The 22802-nt window shown below is 34.6% G+C and overlaps 1 non-coding gene across 1 annotated transcript; it reads left to right on the top strand.

Moving 5' to 3' along the window:
• Positions 1 to 18: 18 nt before the first annotated feature.
• On the top strand, positions 19 to 125 carry LOC120257680. The gene has a single exon (XR_005535771.1). It is a non-coding gene; the product is annotated as a small nucleolar RNA R71 (small nucleolar RNA).
• Positions 126 to 22802: the final 22677 nt, after the last annotated feature.

A 22802-nucleotide genomic window follows, 5' to 3' on the forward strand; every position in this document is an offset into this window, starting at 1 on the left:
ATCTACATCCACTCAACTATCCTATGTTGGGGACACTTTCTCAATAGTTCCTTGTACCGTTCCCATGCTTCATACAAGGTTTCAGACTCCATCTGTTGTAAAGAAGATTTATCATTTATGAGCTTTGTAATCTTCATAGGAAAGTATCGAGTAAGAAACTTCTCAGATAACTGTGCCCACGTAGTGATCGACACTTGTGGCAAGGAACTTAGCCATTGCTTGGCCCTTTCTCACATTGAGAATCGAAAGAGTCAAAGGCGAATTGCATCCTCAGACACATTGTTTACCTTGAATGTGTCATAAATTTCCAAGAAGTTCTTCAAGTGTTCATATGGGTCCTTATCCAGAAAGCCATCAAACTGCCACATCTATTGTACCATCTGTATGAAATTTGGTTTCATCTAAAAGTTATTCGCCGTCACAGAAGGGTGAATAATGATGGACCCTACTCCCTCTAAATTTGGTCTAGCATAATATGAAATACTTATATGCTAATTCTTGGCAATTAGTTTATTCTGATCAACCTCAATACTGATTTCCACTAAACCCATGTCTCTGATTTCTACTGAACCTTCTGTGTTATCTTCTCTCTAACTCAAGATTAGGACTCACATGTGGAGAAGAGGAACTTCCTCTGGTCATGCAAAAATATCTACAAACCAGTTCAATAACCCACAAATCAAAAACAAAATAGAAAATAAAAGAAAGCAAGATAAACTAAAATAATGAAAACTGACTAAATTACTAGAAAGTAATACTTTCTCAAGAGTTGCTAGTCCTTGGCAACGACACCAAAAACTTGATACGCCCCTTCCGTATCCGCAATTGCACGGGCCGTACAAGTAGTAAACTGTACCCAACAGGATCAAGGTTGTCAAATCCACAGGGACTGGTATAGCTCTCGATACTTATTTATTTTCTAATATCTAGCCAGCTCAAAGATTGGATTAAAGTAATTAACACTAATAAATAATAGAAAAATAGGGAAAGAAGAAGGGACAGAGTTTTGGATTGAAAAGATAGGAGTGGTAAGGACAATGCTTTGGATTTATCCCCTTGATAAAGGCAATAACTAGGCAATGATTCAAGAGTTCTTCTAGGACTGTGGTGAACACCTTCGGAGGGTTTGATAACGTACATCCTTGCCAAAGCCTCAGAATAGACTCAACCCCTTTCTTGATGGAAGCATGCCCGTGCTAAGGGGGAAGGGGTGCTAATGACCGTGCTTGGCTCCAGATCCTATGGATTAATTCCAGCTCAAAACTAAATCGCACTGGGGTAAGCGCTCCTGCGTTGACTACCCTTGCTTGGAAAGCACGCCGGTGCTAGGAGTACGGCTACCATGCTGATATTCTCATGCGATTTTCAATAAAATTCACGGGGATAAGCACACCCGTGCTTACCGACCGTGCTCCCTCAGCACGGTGGTGTTAGGGACAACGAAACGTGCTTCTCAGTACTATGCAGACTCTAGTAAAACACACAGTGGTTCAGCATGCCCGTGCTTTCGAGCGTGCATCCAAGCATGGGTGTGCTTCGTTCCTGCTTGTCCTGAAACTTGTATTCCATTGTTGTTTTACATCAGAATTGGTCTACTTTCATTCCTTTTCATCTGAACCCAATTATCTGTAACATTTAGCAAACATACCTCAAGTAGCATCAGTTTATCAAAAAAATGTGCTAAAAAGACAAGTAAAACACACAATAGGGTATATAAAATATCTATATAAAATGCACTAATCAATAATTTCCACATAAATCATCTTTGAGTCCTATGGAAAAATTTATTCTAAATAGGATTTTAAAAAACTTTGGAAAAACAGTCCTACTTTATAGATCAGCATTAGGAATTCCATCAACCACTACACTAAACATTATTTAGTTTCTCAAAGGCAAAAGTGGATCATTTGGGCAACCTTTTCTCTGCCTCCTCAACAACTAGTAGCTCTTTTATTACACAAATAGGTACATCAAGCCATTTCTTTGCTAATTTGATTAACTTAGGGTGAGATATGGATTATTGACTCGGGTGCAACCGATCACATTACCAATAATGCATAATTTTCACACTTACATTCCGAGTTTAGGACCAAAAAATGCAGGTGGAAGATGGAAAATTTTCTATGATTACTGAAATACAGTCTATTTGGATTATTCTTGACATTTTACTATAGAATGTTCTTTGTGTCTGTAGTTTATCTTACAATCTTTTGTTTGTTTGCAAATTAATAACCAATCTTAATTATCATGCTTATTTTGCCAAATCTCATTCTGTTTTTAGACTTGAAATTGGGAAGTAGGATTAGTAATGCTAGAATTATCAATAACTAAGTCTATTGGTCTTTCTTCTATAAGTAAGAAAAACATATTATGTTACTTTATTGTTTCTACAACATCCAAGATTTGTTTTTACATGAAACAATGGTTTCTTTCCTTATTCAGAAAAGAAAGAGCTTATCTTTCCAATGTGATGTTTGTCAGTTAGCAAATCATAATAAAATGTTTTTCTCATAAATCATATCATCTCTCCAAGCTATATGCTTTGATTCATAGTGCCATTTAGGCTTTCTCTTGTGTTAATATATTTATAGGTCATAAATGGTTTATCTCTTTAATAAATAATTATATATGGGTTTTATGAGTTTATCTTTTTAAAGATAAACTTGCTATTGCTGATGTTTTTAAAGAATTTTATAAAATTGTCCGTATTTAGATCAATTAAGAAATTAAAATTCTCCATGCCGATAATGGCATGTAATATTTTATTGGATTCTTGTGAGTTTTTTAAAAAACAATGGGATTCTACATTGGAGTTCTTATATTGACACCCCTAAATAAAATGGTGTTCCTAGACAAAAAAATCGTCATTTAATGGAAGCAGCAAGGTCTTTTTTATTATTATATTTTTTAAGATCGTCAGGTGTAGTTGATACGTATTTAAATTATGCTAAATTTTATATCATTTATATGTACACTTACATGTATATTCAATGAATATGCCACTCACTTATACTTAATTCATTGTATTTTGGTTCATAGGGCATGGAAAAGGTGATGCTATAACTAGAAAGTATCTAGGTCCGTTTTCATGCCAAAATGAAGAATTTTGTAGATAAAGAGGACCCATACGAGCTATCATATGCATGTATGCAATGTTGGTATGTTTTCCTTGCTCAAAAGAGTCTAGAAGAGCATTTTCATAGGCTATGTAGGCTACCATACGGGGCATATGGAGTTTCAAGAATACCATACTAGCAAGCATTTGCCCTATATGGTTGAGCATATAGATTTTTCAACAAACTCAATTTCCAATCCTACTCAACCAGCCATATGGGCATCAATATGCCCATGTGCTTACCCATATGCAGGGAATTTATTTAACATGCCATTTAGGGTTGAGAAAGGAAACTTGTGATTGGGAACAACCTGGGAGCCGCCACTTCATCTAGAGAAAGAGAACACGAAGATAGGCTACCCAAACCAAAGAAGCCATCTTGGAAGAGATTTTGTTATGTTAACAGGGCTTCTTTTAAGTTTCTCCATTTATACACTAAGATCAAGAGGCTAAGGGAGTTTTTCATGTTTATTTTCATTGCTTTGTACTTTCTTATGATGGATTTGTGTTCCTCTTTCTTGGGGAACTAATTTGTTAGGTATTTGGGCATGATGAACTATAAGATTAACTTACATTAAGACATTGGATGTTAATCTTCATTCAACTGTTATGTCTTTGAGATTCTATTGAGTATTCGTTTTATTGGATATCTACATAGTGATAGCCGTGATTTTCAATTCTAATTCATGTAAGTGATGAGTGAATGCCTCCTTGCATGTAAATCTACTTCATAGAATGGAGTTGGGAGTACACATAGAGATAGAATAATAAGAATGATAATTCTTTCAAATGCCTGATTCCTATAACTCTCCCGAGATTTAGGTTCCCAGAACGCTAATGCAACAAGAGTGTTAGCTATTAATCACCTACAAAGAGGGATTTAATACAGTTTTAGGAACCCTCAGGCCATTACCTTTCAACTCGATACTTAACATCCTTGTTTACATTATATTAAAACTCTAGGGAGATTAATTGCCTGAATACTAGTTGTGACTCCGCAAGTGCACGGTTTGTCAAATAATACCTCTCACGCAAGCACAAGAGGGTCATATTCCCAAAGCCCAAGGCGCTACCCTTACTTCCTATTTGCGTGTTGTCTATTCTACAAAATCGAGTGAGTGCTCTAAACTACCCAAAGAAATAAAAGAACTTAAGGAAAGAGTCTACAGTCAAGGAAAAGGGGTTGAAAATCTGAGGGATGAAAATGGTCACAAATGTGGTTTCCCCTAGGGCTATTAAAGTGAGAAGGATGCTAATATGACCATGCAACTGGAGGTTTGGACCAAGAGGTTACTAAGATAGGTCAATCCGATGGTCATGGCAATTAACACATAATCCAATACGAGTATTGATACAGAATTTCTCACCACCAAAGCCTTCTATAATCGCATTAAAAGCAAGGAGTTCTCTAATTAGGGATAATACTCAAACTAGGTCCAACCCTTAATGTTTAGAGGGGTACAAAATACCTGATGTTCATAGGAATACAAAGAATTGATAAATACTAGTACTCTCATTCCCTATGGCTTCGACTACCCGATCCTCAGGTACATTATACTACTTGAGTGACTCTTGCACTTGCTGTGGTCTCCCACCGAAATGATTTGAATTCTTTTTAATTTTTGTGTGTTAGGCGGTTACGTTTTAACATTATTATAATTTAATTTAATTGAGTTTTGAAACCCTAGTTGTCTCTTCGCCTCCTTCCATTTTAGATCACTGTTGAAAAGAAAATGAAGAAAGACCTAGCATCATTTTTTTCTCTCCTTGGTTGCGTATGGTGTTAGCGGTGAGGATGGAGAAAGGCCTCATCATCAAGGGTTTTGTGCCACTTTTATTATTGAGGTAAGCATCCTCTTCCTTGGATCTTTGGTCAAGTTATAGAATTTTCATTGTTGTTTTCTAGATCTTGGTATGGTTTTGTGCTTTTAGCTTTTGTTGGTGTGTTGTCTTTTGATTTGGTTGCAGAAAGAAAGTGTTTTTTTAAGGTTTTGGTTGATGTTCTTGTTTAGGGTTTATGTTATGCGCTCATTGGTTTTGTTTGATGTTCTTGTTTAGTGTTTATTTGGGATGTTGTGCAGTGAATTATCTACATTAATTTGTAGGCTTATTGTTGCCTTCGTTTATTAACAAGTTCTTTATGATTTAAAGGCATTATCCTTTGTTTGGGAAAATAAGATTTTCTAATTTTTGTTTTACATTTAACGTGGAATTGGATTAAGTGTGCTGGCATCCCTTAATTTAACACACGCACGCATAATATATATATATTATAAATTGATGGGTTGATGATAAGCATGCCTTTACATTGAATTGAGTTTATTTTGAAGTTTTGTATTTCATTTATATATATAATGGATAGCTGGAATTGTTCTCCAATTCTGTCATCCAATTGTTATATAAATATATAACTGTTGGTTGTTTTAAAATTCTTTTCTTGTTAGTGTAAAAGTTAGATCATCGTGCAACCATGTTGAATAGTTGACAAAATTGTTAGCGGCCACTGGCCATTCTATGCTAGTGGTATCCTTGGATATGTGTTGATTTTTTTGTGCCTTAAAACCTTAATGTTTGTTAGCCGATGGTTATCTTATAATTAAGCTTTGGAATTTAAGTAAGATGTAATATTCATGTTTTAGGGTCTTTGTTTAAATTCTGATTTTAGTGTCCTAGTGGATTCTAAAGCTCGGGGGTTTTCTCTAGGTATGAAAAACCACATATAAATATGTATATATATAAAAAAAAGTATATGTATGTATGTATATACAAATTTTTGATTTTTGATAATTATCTACATTATTATTTAATTAATTTGGGGTTTACTATTAAAACTATTCAAAGGTTTAGGTTCTGACTTTTGTGGCTATATTGATCATTACTTTCAGCATTTAGTAATATTGTTTTTAATTTTTTTTATGGTATTCTGTTTATTTAGAGATTTTATGCTAAGTTGGCTCATTAGTTGTTAATTTAATCATTTTTTTACAGGTTAAATTATTGAAACATACGGATTCATGATACCTTTTATGAGTTAGTTTATTTATTTAATTTATGATTATTTATATTTCTTTCAATTGTTGGATTCTGAATTAGTTTATTTATTTAATTTATGATTATATAGATTTCTTTGAATTGCTGGATTTTGAATTAGTTTATTTATTTAACTTATGATTATTTACATTTCTTTGAATTGCTGTAAAATTTATATATATATATATATATATGTATATATTTTTTCCAGATTAATTATATTTTTGAATTATATGGATTATTTAGTTTCTTGATCATTTTTATAAATTGTCGGTTCAAGTTTAGATAATTGATTATTTTGATATAAAAAAAGTGATTATTTGAATGCTGGAATTTTTGCTTGCCGGATTTCTCTATACTTGTTCTGTCTTGACTTTGATAGTTTATTATTTTGAGAACATGGAATATTGACATATAAATTACTCCCCGATCAACTATGCACTAACCCTATCACTAGGGGTTAAGCATTGACCGTGTCGACACATACTTTTGATATAGAAACTACAGCTTCGCACTGTTACATTGGTGGAGAATAACGGCCTCTGATATTCTGGCTCGGGTCACCTAGGGTAAACAAATGAGCTCTGAAATCTAACTTGGGTTACCAAGTTTAAACAAATGAATTCTAATGTTTTGTTTTTTGATAAGTGCTTGAGTAGACATATTTTTATATATGTTTTACGTGCATTGAGCATCATTTTTACCATGGTTTATGTCTCATATTATGTATTTGGTGTTCTTCTATGCATATAGGTTGTGAATGCCTTGAAGAGTAAAAAGGAAGCAAAGATAGGCTATAAAGACACAATGTTGGGAGTTCTTGTTCAATTCAAGGACCAAGACACGAGAGGAGTTCATAAACTTGGAGATGTGTGCCAACTTCCAAGAAGATTCAAGTCAATTCACTAGTTGGAAGGGCACAAAGGCAGCCACATCTTCATGTTTCTTCTATTTGTGAAGATTGCAAGACCTTTCAAAGATACGTCGATGAAGAGAAGTTTTATAGCCTACCACATGGACGTGTGCCCGGACATGTGGCCTCAAGAGAAGAGTGTTTGGACCGTGTTTTGTTAAAATTACTGTAGCCCACATGGGCGCATGGGGGCACGTGACAGGCGCGGTTTTGGGCTTTAAATAGGCCGTTTGCCCTATTCTTTGGAGACTTTTGGCGAGGGTTTTGGAGAGCACTTTGAAGGCAAGGCGGCTATGGGTTTTGGAGGAGGTCTTTGGCGATATTGGGGGCGTCCATCACCAACTTTGATCAATCTTCTCTCCGTCATAGCATAGAGGGAGCCTTCGACGACCTAGATTCGGAGAAGGATTCTTCAAGACGCTGGGCGACCCATCAAGGCCATCATCACGAATTTAAGTGGGTTTCACTTCATCGGTTTCATTGGTTTTCATTGTATTCATCATTGTTTTGTAACTTGCTTCATGGAGGGCTAAACCCTAGTGGGTATTTAGGCATGTGAACCCTAGGATCTATGTTTTTGTAATGATTTGCTTTATGTTTCTATTAAATCCGAGTTGATTTGAGTTTTAATCTTATATTCCCATTGCTTGCTTGTTTAATTAATCCTTGTGGTTGATTGGATTTGCATGATTTGTTACTTTGATGAGAGAGAGGTCTCCATTAGAGTTAGAACTTCAAGGTTAAAGAGGGTTGAGAGGGTGAGTCATGAGATAGTGGAGTGTCCCCTTTCCCTTCCGATTGAGTGTTTCCTATCTCCTTATTCCCTAAACTCTATGCAACCATATTTGGTGTGAGGCGTGAGATTGAGAGATTTCTCCGCCGGGACCTTGTAGGGGGTTAGGGATCCTTCGCCGGGAATTAGGGTTAGATCTATCTTTAGGAATCGGTTTCACTCTTAGGTGTCCATAGAGCGTATTGCGGTCATATGGGGTGTGAGGTGTTGAGATTGGGCGATTTCTCCCCCGGGACCTTGTAGGGGATTAGTACCGGTGGCTTGGAGGCAAGGGCCGGTTGTTCTTGGATTACCTCGACTCATTAGACTCGGTTTAGAAGCATTTAGTGAATCTTGAGTTTCATGTTAGATCCTAGGGGGAGCATTGTCCGGGTACCTCATCTTTATTGATTGAGATCTCCTTTACTTGTTTTTCTTGCCCATTTGCTTGCTTATTAATTCTCTTGCAATTAGTTCATTTCATCACATTCATTGATTTTGGCTAGATAACTAAGAATTGTTTAATACTAATACTTCTGTTCCCTGTAGATTCGACTACCCACTCACAGGGGTAATTATTACTTCGACACCCTTGCACTTGCGGTTTACACGCATATTCGGACGTGTCATTTTTTGCACTAGTTATTTGGGGGGCTTATATATTCATTCATTTGGAAAATTATATTGTTGGAAATATTCTAATTTATGTGTTTTATTCTTATATTTATTGTGCAATACCACACTTGAGTATGTTTTTTTTTTAAATTATTGAAATTTTTGTGATCCCGATATTTTTAGTAGTTGCCTATTGGCCTCCTAAGCTCATTAAGTTGTTCTCTTTCTCTTTCAGATCAGGAGTAAGGTTGAGTGGTGGACAGATTAGTTGGGTCGTTGGGCAAGCCATCGTCTAGTTGTTTAGCGAGTTAATAAATTCTCTTTCCTGTGGACTTAATTCTTCTTGTTTTTGGTTTAATGGTTATGCCATACATTGTTATGTGATTTCGTTATATTTTGAACATTGTAGTTTCCTTTTGCTTTTGGAATTAGTACTCCTGTTAGAGGTTGTTTGCTAATGTAAGATAGGTTCTGTGGCCTTGCGTGCCTACTTGATGATGGCCTTGTAAGTATGTGTCTTTTGTCGACACTTCGGCGTCGAGGCGTGACACTTGTGGTACACGCAAAAAGTGTGCCGCATATCTAAACTGTTGCAAGTAACCATATTAAAAATAAAACATTATAATTTTGACTAACACCATAGAGACTAATTTAAACACATTGTATCTTTTCAAAACAAGTGAGAAAATTTTGCCATTGAAAAATTTTTAATAAAGGTTGCTCATCAGTATTCTTCAGAGAAAAATAACAAGTAGCATTCACCCATTCTTCAGTGATTGCATCAACTAACACCCACGCAAGGGGCTGACAATGCAATAATTAGAACCAAATAATAATGTATTTCCTATTTTAGTATTAATGTTGGGTCTCGCTTAGTCAACTATATAGCCTATAGTGCTTCATCCTCATTCAGTTAAATGCAAGTTTTGAGCCTTCAGTTGCAGAGAAATGTGGAAACATGAAATATAATTATTTCTACAAGACTATAATCTTACTTCAATCAAAAACAAGAAGGCTCAACTCCATTAATATGCAATTCTTCTTTTGTTTATCTTTTTTAGTTTCTTAATTCAATCAAACACAAGAAAATAGTTCACTCAACTCCAGTTCTCACTTGCCTTCAGCACCAATGCACCCAAAGGCTTCAATGAAGTTGAAAGGAATAGAAGATGCAATTTAATAATCATGATTTTGAAACTAATATCCTTTAAAAAATAATTAAAGTTTCAACTAAAAGCTATCCATTTTTGGTTAAGAAGGCTAGCTAATTATCAAAAGGATGCAACAAAAAATTAATGTTTCAAAACAAATCCCTCCAGCACTAGCTTAGGGACAACAAATTCAGACCACATTCTTCAAAGAAGGGTTAATCAAGACCAGTGGCAAAAACAGAAACAAAATTAAACGGGTGCTATATTCAAATTTTAAAAAAAATTATAAATATTAAACAACTATAATAATTTAAATTTGTAATTATAAAAATCAATATTTACAACATATAAATATACATCAATCTGAAATATTTTTGTTTAGATGTAAACAACTTGTCCTATCTACATCATTAGAAATTAACACAACAAACAGTTAAGCACTAAATTAAAAAATAATACAATTAAAAAAACAATTTAACACAAATTCACAATCTAATTTAATTATTAAATGTAACAATTATTCAACAAATAATCTAATGAATAATAAAAACTTCGATAACAATTAGTCGCAACAAATATCAACCAATTTTTTCATAACAAATAGTCAAACAACTATTTGACTAATATCCAACAATTATTCAACAAGTATTAAATATTTTCACACAACAAATAAACACAAAAAAAATTAAACAAATTAATTTACATATAAAACAAATTAAATCCCTCATAAAAGATGAAACATAAAATCGGAAGAGATTGAACAAAGAGGGAACTAACAAATCAACAACCTGTGATGATATTTTAGATATTTTGAGAGAATAATTGCATTTTTTTAGTGTTTTATTTATATTTATTATTATTATTATTATTTACAGCAATATCCTAAAAAAATTGATAATTATGCATTTGTAACTTCAATAAAATATATACCAAAATATACCTAAATATAAAATTTGAAAACAAAAATATTTGAAGATCCATGTTTGAATAGCCACATTATTTATTATTATCACTATTATTTAATATATTTTTTTTATGTAATTTATTTTAAATGTGGGTAGAATTTAAAATAAATAAATAAATAAAGAGCATCACTTTCCATATAAGAATTATAATTATTATAAAATTTAAATTATATATGTACATATGCATTGTCATGGACAAGGGGTGCATGTTTGAATAGCCACATTATTTATTATTATCACTATTATTTAATATATTTTTTTTATGTAATTTATTTTAAATGTGGGTAGAATTTAAAATAAATAAATAAATAAAGAGCATCACTTTCCATATAAGAATTATAATTATTATAAAATTCAAATTATATATGTACATATGCATTGTCATGGACAAGGGGTGCCACCCCCAACACACACAGACAAAAATATCAAAACCATGCAAGATCAAACAAATGTAGTTCACTCCCTCTTTTGTTATAACTTCCAAAACCATGCATTTTGCCTTTGTGAGGCAAGGCGTGAGCCTTGAGGTGGGCATAGGTGTGAGCCTCTACTTAAATTAATACACATATATATTTAATGGAAAATAAGTAGTAAGCAACAAAACAATTAATTCATAATAAAAAGATGAGTTGTCTTTCTTTTTTCATGGTTTTTTATTAAACTTGTTTAATTCTAAACAATTGTCTTGTAGTTGCCCCTCAAAAACATAACATAAACACCATCACTCACTAATCAGTATCACTGGCAAATTTTCCGTGAAAATCATTATTTTCTTCTTCATCTTCAACATCAACATCCTTTTTCCCATTCAGATTCTTCTTAATCCACCAATGCTTTTGGTCATTTCCGTTTTCCTTTACCTAGAATATAATTATAAGGCTAAAACTATGAAAATGATCCCTCTATTTTCGCGTTTTTCACCCTTTTAATCCCTCCATTATAAAATCCACATTTTTGGTCCACATATTTATAAATTTTTCCCCTTTTGGTCCCTCAGCTGATGGACTTTGGTTAGGCCATTTTCTTGCATTGACGTGGCATCATTAATAATAATTATTCATTAAAAAATCCAAAAAAAAATATTAATCATAAATAAGAATGGATTCTGATCCATTGAAAGGATTGGAGGACTAGCAAAACAAGATGAGCTCATCAACACTAGAGTGGAAAAAATGGATATAGGAAAAGGGAACCGGAGTCACGGAAGACGTTGTGGAGACTTCATAAGTGCGAGGATGGAGGGGGTTAAGTTGGCTTGTGTCGGGCTCTGCGGCGAGACGATGGGCCCATGTCGTTCAGCCCGTTTGGGAGACAAAACTTGTTGGTGCACAATGACTATTTTTGAGTACACTCCCGCCCAAGAGCCTGAGTGCCCAATGAGGATCAAATGGTAATTTGCTAATCCTTGAGCTTTTATTAAATAAGATATAATAAATAGTATTAGAAGGGGTGCAAATACAAAATGATAATAATAATTAAAAAAATTAAACAAGAATTAAGAACTATCCAGGGGTTATTGATGTCTGGCACGACGTAAACTCCATGACTCATCCTGAAGTCCATGATCTTCTTCGCATCCTCTAGCAAGTATTGCATGTTTGGGGCATACGATCTAATAGCGGAGAGGTTCGGTTCCAATGGGAGCACTAGTAGAAAAGAGTGGGAGCCTGTGATGTGCTAATGGAAAATGTTGAGCTTGCTCACACCCGTGGTGGCAATGATGCGCATGATGTCCTCCACAAAGTAGTTGACCCATTGCCACGAGGATCTCTCCACTAATCTCCATTGTTGCGACTCCGGCCATAGCAAAACCGGAGATAACAGAGATACTTTTCGGGGGGTTTTAATGAAAATTTCAATGTTAATAATGTTATGTCAGCGTGATAAAATGGCCAAACCAACGTCCGACAACTAGAGGGACTAAAAAGATGAAAAATGTGCAAATACAAGGACCAAAAGACGGATGTTATAATGGAGGGACAAAAAGGGCGGGAAACACAAAATAGAGGGACCATTTTGGTATTTTGACCTTTTAAAAATGGGCTTCCAATAGGTTACAACTCTTGTATCTTCTTCTTTTTTTTTTTTAATTTCTTCAATAATTTTCATGTTAAAAAAATTTTTAAAAAAACCTATAACCCATATAGGGTTTATTTTAGGTATAATTACATGTCTCTCTACTTTTTCAAACTTACCCTTTTAGTTTGTTACTTTAAATTGTAACTTTTTAGTCCCTCTGCTACTTTTAAATGAGCCATGTCAGTCCCCATAACCCCTAAACCTAAGGAGAACTAACACGGCTCATCTAAAGTAGTAGAGGGACTAAAAGGTTACAAATTGAAGTAAAAGAATAAATGGTAAATTTTAAAAAGTAAAAGGCTAATTTAAAGGATTATATCTTTTTTTTTATATAATCTAGGTTGATCCATATTTGATAACCCAAGTAGTTGAGGCGTATGCAAGTTGTAGGTATATAACAACGAAATTCATAATGAATTCAATTCAATATGAATTTCTATCAAAAATAATAAAATCAAAAAACCTTATATGGAAGTTGTTTATATAAAAAATTTTGCATGTCCTAATTCAAATCAAATTAAAATTTTAAAACCACATATGACCCAATCATAATCAAATTAGGACAACATGTGGATAAGATAAATAAAATTCATAATATTTGGATATATTCAAGATCACCCAAGAATACATATCCTGAGGTGATCTAAATATTAAAATCCAAAGATCAACCTAGAGCACATATCTCAAGGTGATCTAAAAAATACTCAAATATCAAGATCTGCCGAGAGCAGCGATCTGGAGGCGATATAAATATTCAAATCTCCAGATAAGCCAAGAGCACCGATCTCGAGGCGATCCAAAATACTCAAATATAAGATTTGCCTGAGAGCATAGATCTCAAGGCGATCTAAAAAAATATTCAAATATCCAAATCAGCCATGAGCACAGATCTCGAGACGATCCAAAATACTCAAATATCAAGATCTGCCCAGTGCATAGATCTCAAGGCGATCTAAATATTCAAATCTCAAGATCAGCTAAAAGCATCGATCTCGAGGTGATAAAAAAATATTCAAATCCCTAGATCAATCAAGAGCACAGATCTCGAGATGATCTAAAAATATTCAAATATCCGAATCAGCCAAGGACACATTTTCTAGGCGATTCAAAATATCCAAAATCCTGAGATTAACCAAGAGTACTGATCTCGAGGAGATCTAAATGTTCAAATCCCAAGATCAGCCAAGAACACAAATTTCAAGGTGATCTAAATATTTAAATCTTCAGATATGCCGAGACAAGGCGATCTTAAAAAAAAGTACTCAAATCTCCGAATCAGCTAAGAGCACTGATCTCGAGCCAATCTAAATTTCAAAATCAGCCTATAGCACCGATCTTGATGCAACCATAATACCAAGATCAACCGCGAATATAAATCATGAGGGAAAAAATATATAACAAATAAAATAAATTAAAATAAATAATAATAATAATAATTAATAATAATTAATTAAATAAAAAAAGGATAGAAGATTAAAAAAGAAAATAAAATAAATTAAATTGTATTAAAAATATATAATAAGATATAAAAATAAATCAACTCAGACCAAATATATATATATAATTAAAATAGAACAAAATCCGATAATAAATTTTAAAAATCAATCAATCAAATCAAATAATTATAATAATAAATGATAATAAAAATAATAAATTAAATAAATTATATATATATATATAAATAATAAATACAATAATATATATATAACAATAAATCAATCAATCAAATCAAATAAAAATTAAAAAAAATAAAATAAAACAAAATAAATAATAAAATAAAATAAAACATATATCTTATATATATATATATATATATATATTACATACAAAATTCAAATCATATAAAAAAATGATAATATATATAATAATGGTAATAAATTAATAATATAAAATTTTTAAAAAAATAAATAAATAAATATTATATATATGTATATAATATAATAAAAATATGTATAATGTAATATATATATATATATATATATATATATATATATATATATATAAATATTTAAGAGAGACGGAGACGTGGTTGAGTGGAGAGGGGTGTGCATGAGAACGTAAGAGCCATGGTCGCCCACGCGTCTCACAACTGCACAATCTCATGATCTTCATAATTGCCCACGCCCACATGTTGGTTTTTAAAAAAGGGGGACGGCGAAGATTGACAAAGAGAAAAAAACACCCGGATGGAGGAGAGGGAGCCCAACCCAAAAGAAAGCCAAACGAATGGGGGAAAAGACGAAGGAGAGGTGAAGGGAAGCCAATAAAGGAAATGAAGAGAAAGGAAAGAAGAAAAGGAGAACCGGCGAAGGAAAACAAGAAAGGGAAAGAAGAAGAATGTGGTTCCAGTTCTCTCCATACCAATACCAGTACAAAAAAAAGACGTTGTTGTTGTTTCTATCATTATCACCACTACTATTATCGCCACCGAGAGCATCGGTCGAACGGTCTAGGTTGGTGCTTGCCCCACCTTCGCAAAGATGTCCCAGTGTTCTTAATTCAAATGCTGATGTGCTAAACAAGTCGGAGGCTCTACATATGTGACCATCAGCAACACCAAGGGTCTTCAAGGTATTCTCAAGACCAAGATGCTTGTTGAGATGCTGGAGGTATCAAACTCACACAAGATAGGAATATTTTGTTGAAGGAGATGCGAATTCAAAACCCTACGGCCGTCATGATCGCAAGGACATAGATGCTTGTCACCAAAAGCCTTGTCTATCGCAAGGACATTGATGTGTGTCTGGAACGCCTGGTCATTGCTGATCTCCTTGTCACCAAAAGCCTCAGGAGCATCATCTCCTTCGCCCCTCTGTGGAAATCTAAATAAGAAGAAAGGAAGAAGAGAGATAAAAAAAAGAAGAAGGAAGGAGAGACGAATTGCCTATTGCTGCTTTTTACCGTTGCAGCCCATCGTTCGAGGATAACAATATCGATGTCGTTGCCTGCTGTTACTGCCAGTAACCGCTGTCAATGCCGCTTATCGGCTAACAATTTCCACGGATCCATACATGAATCCCATGCTCGACTAACTATGGCTAAATCGCTTCAATCCTATCAGCAGCACCATCATTGACGTCAGGAATACTGTCAAGCTGTCATGAGTCATGGATATCCTATCGAGAGGATGCAAGAGGAACCCATTGCAGTTGTTGTGGATTTTGATGAGGATGATGAGATGACATTGTTGGGAGGGAATGGAAGAAGAATAGATTCGTGGAGGATAAAAAAGAAGATCAAGCTGAAGAAGCCAAAGAAACCCAAGTTCTCTGTAACAAAGACCACGCTAAAAAGTCTATGGGTATTCTTTGGCATCACAAGTGCAAGCTTGTCCACACTGGCTTGAATATTAGTCGTTGATCACAAGCCAATTGGTAAGGTCCATCTCAAGGTGTTACTGGTGCGGATGTAACACTTGTGCCAACAGTTTGACCAAGTTGACTAAAGGACCCAAGCTGTCCCTACTCGTCACCAACTTTCCTATAATTTCGGATCTTGTCTACATGATGAATTATTAGAGGCTCATAATTGAGATTTTGGGGATGCTCTTAAAGGCTTGTCTGAATATCCAAACCATTCTTCTTTCCAAAGCTCTTTCCTAATTGAAAGAAAGTCAACATCTTGGCCGAATTTTCAATTTCTTTTCTCTCTTGAAGCTTGGCTTTTGGAGGATCTCTTCACCAGCAAGCTTAGATGTAGGCTTAACTGTGCAAAAAATTCTGAAAAAGTTTCTTGGCTTGTTTGTATTGTTTTGTTGGTGTTAAAACATGTATTTTTTTCTCTTGTTTTGGGCCTAGATTACTGAAACCTATTCTGGGGGCCTTGGCCTTGGCAATGCAACTTTGAAGCCTGATTTGGTGTTATTGTGCATTTTGTTTGGATACTATATATATATATATATATGCATGTATATGGTTGTTAGGATTCTGCATGTGTGTGTGTATTTTATGACGTTGGTAATCTTAAGTCTTCAAAGCATGGTTCCATTAATATATTTATTAAGATTTATATTTTTTATATTTATGCACCATACACTTATTGATGTCTTGAAACTTAGCTTGATCTAGAATTATTGAATTGTGTTAATCACAGTGAAATTTCAGGATTTCTTTACATTTTTTTTTGTGGAATTCTAAAACTCTTTAAGACTAAGCTATCCATACCATTCCATTTATTATTAGTGCATACCTGCACCTTTGTTTATTTATTCGCCCTGCAATCTTACAACCTCATTTCATTTTCTATGCTTATCCATGTATTAATGTATGTGAGCATGCTCTTTTAAATTTATTTGCATAAGATCTTAAACTTTGTTCTTCATTATGGTATATTTTTCATGGTATCCTGTTATTAAAGTTGGTTTTAGAATACTTGTTCTCCTGTTGTTTTAGTTGGTGTTATTAAATTATTATTGTGGATTCTACGAGTGGTTGTTTAGAAATATTATTTTATTTTTATTTCTTGTTCACCCTCTTGGAATTTTCCTGTTATTTGTAAGTTCTAAATTTTTTAGTTGTGTGTATTAGAATTGTTAATTTCTTAGATTAACCCTCTTCAGGCCCAACAGTGTTTAATCTAAGTGTAATTTCTTTTGATTGGTTAGATCTAGTCAGCGAACCCGAGTTGTGACGTCTATTAAATTCAACTTCGTAGTTTCGAACCAGGTAGGATCTCACACCGTATAATTCTGTATTTTTGGGTGTACCTATTTACTTATTTAATTATATTGTTCTTGCAATATTTATTCATATCTTATTTATTATTCTGTATTTGCTATCTGCTTAATTATTTAAGTTAATTATTTTGTCAAGTGATTTATTCGGTATTTTCTTAATTTATATTCTGTATTTCTGTGGTTTTAGTACATCTCCATTCTTGGCTCACCCAGCTAGGAGGAGCAAGTCCTAGCCATGTGCACATATTTTCATGTAGTAGCGCTATCGAACATGCGTGTCCGTTCTGACTGCGGTCGAAGATCCAGCTCCGGCTGTTGATATTTTGTTCTGTCTGACTTCACAGTCGATGATCCAACCTCGTGCTGTTGATTTTTGTTATCAGTCAGGAAGATGTACAAATCTGATTTCTGCCTATTTTCTGTATTTTCTGATTATTTCTATATTTTGTCTGAATTATTAATTATTCTGCTATATCTGTATTATCTGTTATTTTTTGCGATCTTATTGGACCTTTGTGGCTCATGCACTCTGTGAATTTTTCCTTTCACATGAGAAGATCGAGCTTAGGATCGGTGGGTTGTTCTGGGGCTTCTTCTGTAGTTGTTGACTTGTCAACACCTGTTCTTAAGGTTGTGAACCTTGTATGTCATTTTTTCTGTGTGAGTGAGACTTGCATCTTGTTTGTATAATTTGGCCTGTAAACTACTTGTGTACTCTGTAGGACTATTATAGTCCACAATCTTTATTACCTCTATTTTTGTAACTCTATTTGTAGTCTATATTATTTTTGTTCTGCTTAGTTCGGGTTGACTCTGACCAGGTCATATCTGAGGCCTTGCACCCAGTGGGGCCTAGTCCCACTAGATGCGGCCGATCTGTCAGTGGACTCGGCCTGTAGGGCTGGGGCGTGACAGCGGAAGAGTTGATTGGATGATGAGATATTTTTGGTATTCAAAGATACAAAGAGGATGCACTTGAAGATGAAGACAAAATAAGATCAAAGAAAATGTATGCATGGGAAGCAAACACACATGATGTGTATGTACCTACATAAGTTCCATTAAAATATTCATCAGTTGCAGCCGCCACTGTCATGCTCCATAAGGGCGTGTGGGCATTCTATGCAGATACTTTCTCTCGTGCAGTGATATCTTATTGACGCTCTACTAGGCGCATATAAAGAAATCCATCCAGGCCTATGTCTCCGGAGCCGGTGGTAAATAACGAGGTTGAAAGAAGATGACAGTGATCAAGACATCTCAAGAAAGTGAGGATGATGACAAGCATGACAATAATGATCTGACTTTAAAAATATGAAATACTAGTGGAAATCCATCTCAGACAAGTGTTGGAAGATCTATACTCTTTCTAGATATCATAATCGGACCACAATTTTATGAGTTAGTCAAATCACTAATTGAGCAAGTGAAGATGCTATATTTTTTTGTTAAGAACAAATGTAACCTGGCTGATGGACAATTGACAACGCCCCTTGCGTATGTCCGACAAGTTCACGGGTTTGTCGAAGTAATAAAATCCCAGATGAGTGAGGTATCGTACTCACAGAAATTAGGGAATAAAAACACTTAAATTGTTCCTTAACTAAATGAAAGATGAATAGTGATATGTGTGACAAGATGTGAAATAACAAAAACAAAAGAACAAGAAAGAGAACACAAGTAAAGGAGAAGGTAAGGTAATCGATATAAATGGGGTACCCGGATATTGCTCCACCTAAGTTCACACCAGAGGGAAAAGGGGACGCTCCGCTACCTCTCGACTCACCCCTCTTAACCCTCTTCAATCTAGCTTTGTCTAACTCTCGTGGTGTGTCACTCAGTCACAAGGGTTACCAATAAGAACTCTCAATCCTAGTGTCACTCTAAGGGAGTATTCATACAATCAAGCATTCAAGATTGGAACTCAAATAAAGCAACAATTAATTAGAAGCATAATAAAGAAGTTCAATGAAATGAATGCATCCTAGGGTTCACAAATACCCAAGTACCCACTAGGGGGTTTAGCTCCCCATGGAGCCAATTATAATCAATGAAATCAAATGTAAAAGCAAAGAATCCATAGAAAACCCCCTCAATAGTCATGGCGATGGTCTTGTGGAGAGTCCTCTACTCGTCCAAAGGTCCCTTTGTCCGGCCTAGAATACACCTCACCGGATCGGTACCGACGAAAGCTCTCCCACTAACCTTTTTCCAAATGAAGCGCGATGTCAAAGCCGTAGAACCTCTCCAAATCACTAGCCAATACCTCCCCAAACCCTAGCCGCAACCCTCTCTCAAGTTAGGGAAAAGATGGAGAAAAGAATTCTGAAATCGGGGATGAAATCGGCCTTAAATAGGGCTGGAATCGGGAATCCACACACCCATGTGAGCGTCCCTGTGGATTTTTCACACGGGCGTGTATAATTTTCACACTCCCGTGTGGATTCTCTATTTTGCTCAGTTTTAGCCAGCTGTGAGTAGTACTTACTACAGCATTTTGCTATAGTACACTACTACAGTAGCGGCCCTGAAACTCTCCCGAATCCATGCTTTCATCGAGGTAACGCAAACGGGCACACGTTTACGTCATGAATCGCTTTGTTTCTTCAATATCGGACATGTTGGTGGAGATCTTGATTTACATGCACAAGCCGGAATGCTTGAATGTGATTGTCCTTGTGCCCCTCCCAATCGTTGTCCTATCTTAAATACGAGGAGGTTGGCACACATTCCCGCATTTCAAACCCAACTTATGTCTTCACATTTGAATCTTCTTAAGATTTCCTCCAAATGATGCATTTACAGTCTACATTGGCTTCTTTCTCTAATATTCGGCCTCACAATCCTATCTGCATGAAAGTAACATAAATACACACATATTAGCGTTAAAACCCGAGAAAAGTAATGCTCATCATAAGGAAAGAGCACTTCATATTTTTATCACACAAACACTTATCAACCATCTTATAGCGTATCACCGAAGAAGGAAAAAAAAAGCTCATGCAATGTAGGTAAACTCATGGCAGTAAAATCCTAAGGATCTGGGAATTTGTGGATGTTTCTCATTGATGCTCAAATTTTCATGTGTATAGAAATGAAACTCCCCTTAAATATCAATATGCAAATCTTTATATGAAATTTCATTAAAACATGTGTATATGTATATGATAACATGAAGGGAGGATGTTTTAATTTGGTGCAGTAATCAAGACATAATATACTATGCAAAAACGGCCCTTGAATGAAGCATAATATGCCTCCTGAAGCAGAATTAAGACTTTTGAAGTACTCATCAAATATGTATTGCACAACATTAGAATTGAATGAAAGACTCGAGACACACTTGCTAAATGGGTGTGAACTTCTGCTTCATACCTCAAGAGTTATCTAATGCGTCTCCTGAATGGATCCATGGTCTCATCCCGGAGTATGCATAGAAATGTATAAAAGTTAGCAGCATGATTAATGTTGCCACCATAGGAATTGGTAGTTATTTATCTATCTTCAATAGATGATAATGCACCAATACGTGCTCAGAATATAGAGCCATGAGAAATGAAAGAACAAGGAGTGAAAGCTGGAGAATTAAGGTGGCTTTCAAATAGTAAGCCATGGAGTTATTCCACAATATATAAAATGGGCCCACCATGAATATACATGCAAATGAATACGTGATTGAGAAGAAAATGAAAAGCATGCATCATGTTCTGCTTTATTTTAAAAAAAATTAATTAAAGCGGGTCCCACCATGAGGGAAATAAGCATAGAAATGAATCATGTATGCATGTATACTCACATGCGTGTTAAAAAAAAATTAATTAAAAATAATAATAATAAAAGGGCCCCACCATTCACATGGGATTATTTTATATTATATATATATATATATATATATATATATATATATATAAACATCCCAAAAGCAACATGCTATATTGATTAAAGGAGAATGGATATACATGGTATGATGCTGCTTCTTATATTTGCATGGAAATCTTGGTTTGCTGACGTTACTCGAGGAAGTGGCAAAACAATTTCAAAAGTGGGTCCACTTTGAAAAATTGTATGAATGATGTGTCTAATTATGAGGTTATTTTTTTATAAAAATTAAATCCGGGCATTCTTCAGGGTATGCAACCAGCCTTGTATATATGTATATATATACATTTATATATATGTATGTCTGAAAGTTCAAAGCAACAACAAAATCACGTATTCTGAAGAATGAAAAGAATGCTTATCTTGAGGCAAGTCGGCAATGAGACATGCAAGACTACAACGAGGCATGCAACGTGATGATGAGGCATATGCAGTGACATGTGATAAAACCAAAAAAATTAAAACCAAAGCAGTCAAGTCGAGACTCAATATATGAAAAGAGTCAAGACTTGAAAATCCATATAAATCGACAATTGGATTCAACAGTCTTAAGACATCAAAAGTCAAACACCCAAAGAGTTTCACAAGTCAATATTTGGAAGTTAATATAAATCGACAATTGAACTAGGCGGTCTCAAGACAATATAATTCAAAGACCCAAAGAGTTTCACATGCTAAGACTTGAAGAAAGTTTCACAAGTATAAAAGCCGAATCTTATGGAAAGTCAAAATCAAGTTTATAATTCATCAACACAGAGGATCCAGAAACTTGTAATACAAATCAAATCCAAAATGTAAAAAAATGTCCAAGACACAAGTTCGCACACAAGTCAAGATGATTTCAAATTTCTTGTATTTTCATTGAAATCCATGAATTCATATTTATTGAAATAAATGAAATTAATTGTTACAACTTGCTTTTCTTATTCACACTTATTTCTTAATCGGAGGTTCCTAAGACAATGTCCAGGGTAATTAACATTAGGGGCTTGCCCCTAATGGAAGCCATGAACCCATAATTCCTTGAAGTCATAAAAAAAATAAATCTGATCTGTGATCCATTTATTTTTAACCGGTCTAATCCTAATTAATGGCCGGGTGAGAAAAAGGAGTCCACAGATGTTAATTCAAAAATACCAATGTAAAAACATACCCAAGTCCATTGATCAAGATTTAGTAGCTCACAATTGTTTGGATCGATTAAGATTGAGCAACTTGCATTCTTTTAGCTGCTAATTACGCTACGTTCTCTAAGTGATAGGAACCCTAGAGAAAATCCTCTCCTGTTTTTGAGAAAACTTCAAGATTAGGATTAGGATACTGTTGTTAGGGACCACAACCCATATATACAAAGATAGCTTCTTTGCTAATAAGAAAAGCCTTAGCTTCTTTGATAAGAAAAGTTTGTACTTCTTTACTTAGAAAAGCATTTACTTCTTCACTAAGAAAGACCTCAACTTCATAGCTAAGCTAAACTCTAGCTTTGTCGATAAGTTACCCATCAACAGTTACCAATAGCCCTGGCCCTGAGTTTCTACACATAATATAAAATTAGCCCACCCTATGAGATAGCATTATGACTTAATCTTAATTCGATCACCTAATTAA

Source organism: Dioscorea cayenensis, chromosome 3 (genome assembly GCF_009730915.1).
Source record: "Dioscorea cayenensis subsp. rotundata cultivar TDr96_F1 chromosome 3, TDr96_F1_v2_PseudoChromosome.rev07_lg8_w22 25.fasta, whole genome shotgun sequence".
NCBI lineage: Eukaryota > Viridiplantae > Streptophyta > Magnoliopsida > Dioscoreales > Dioscoreaceae > Dioscorea > Dioscorea cayenensis.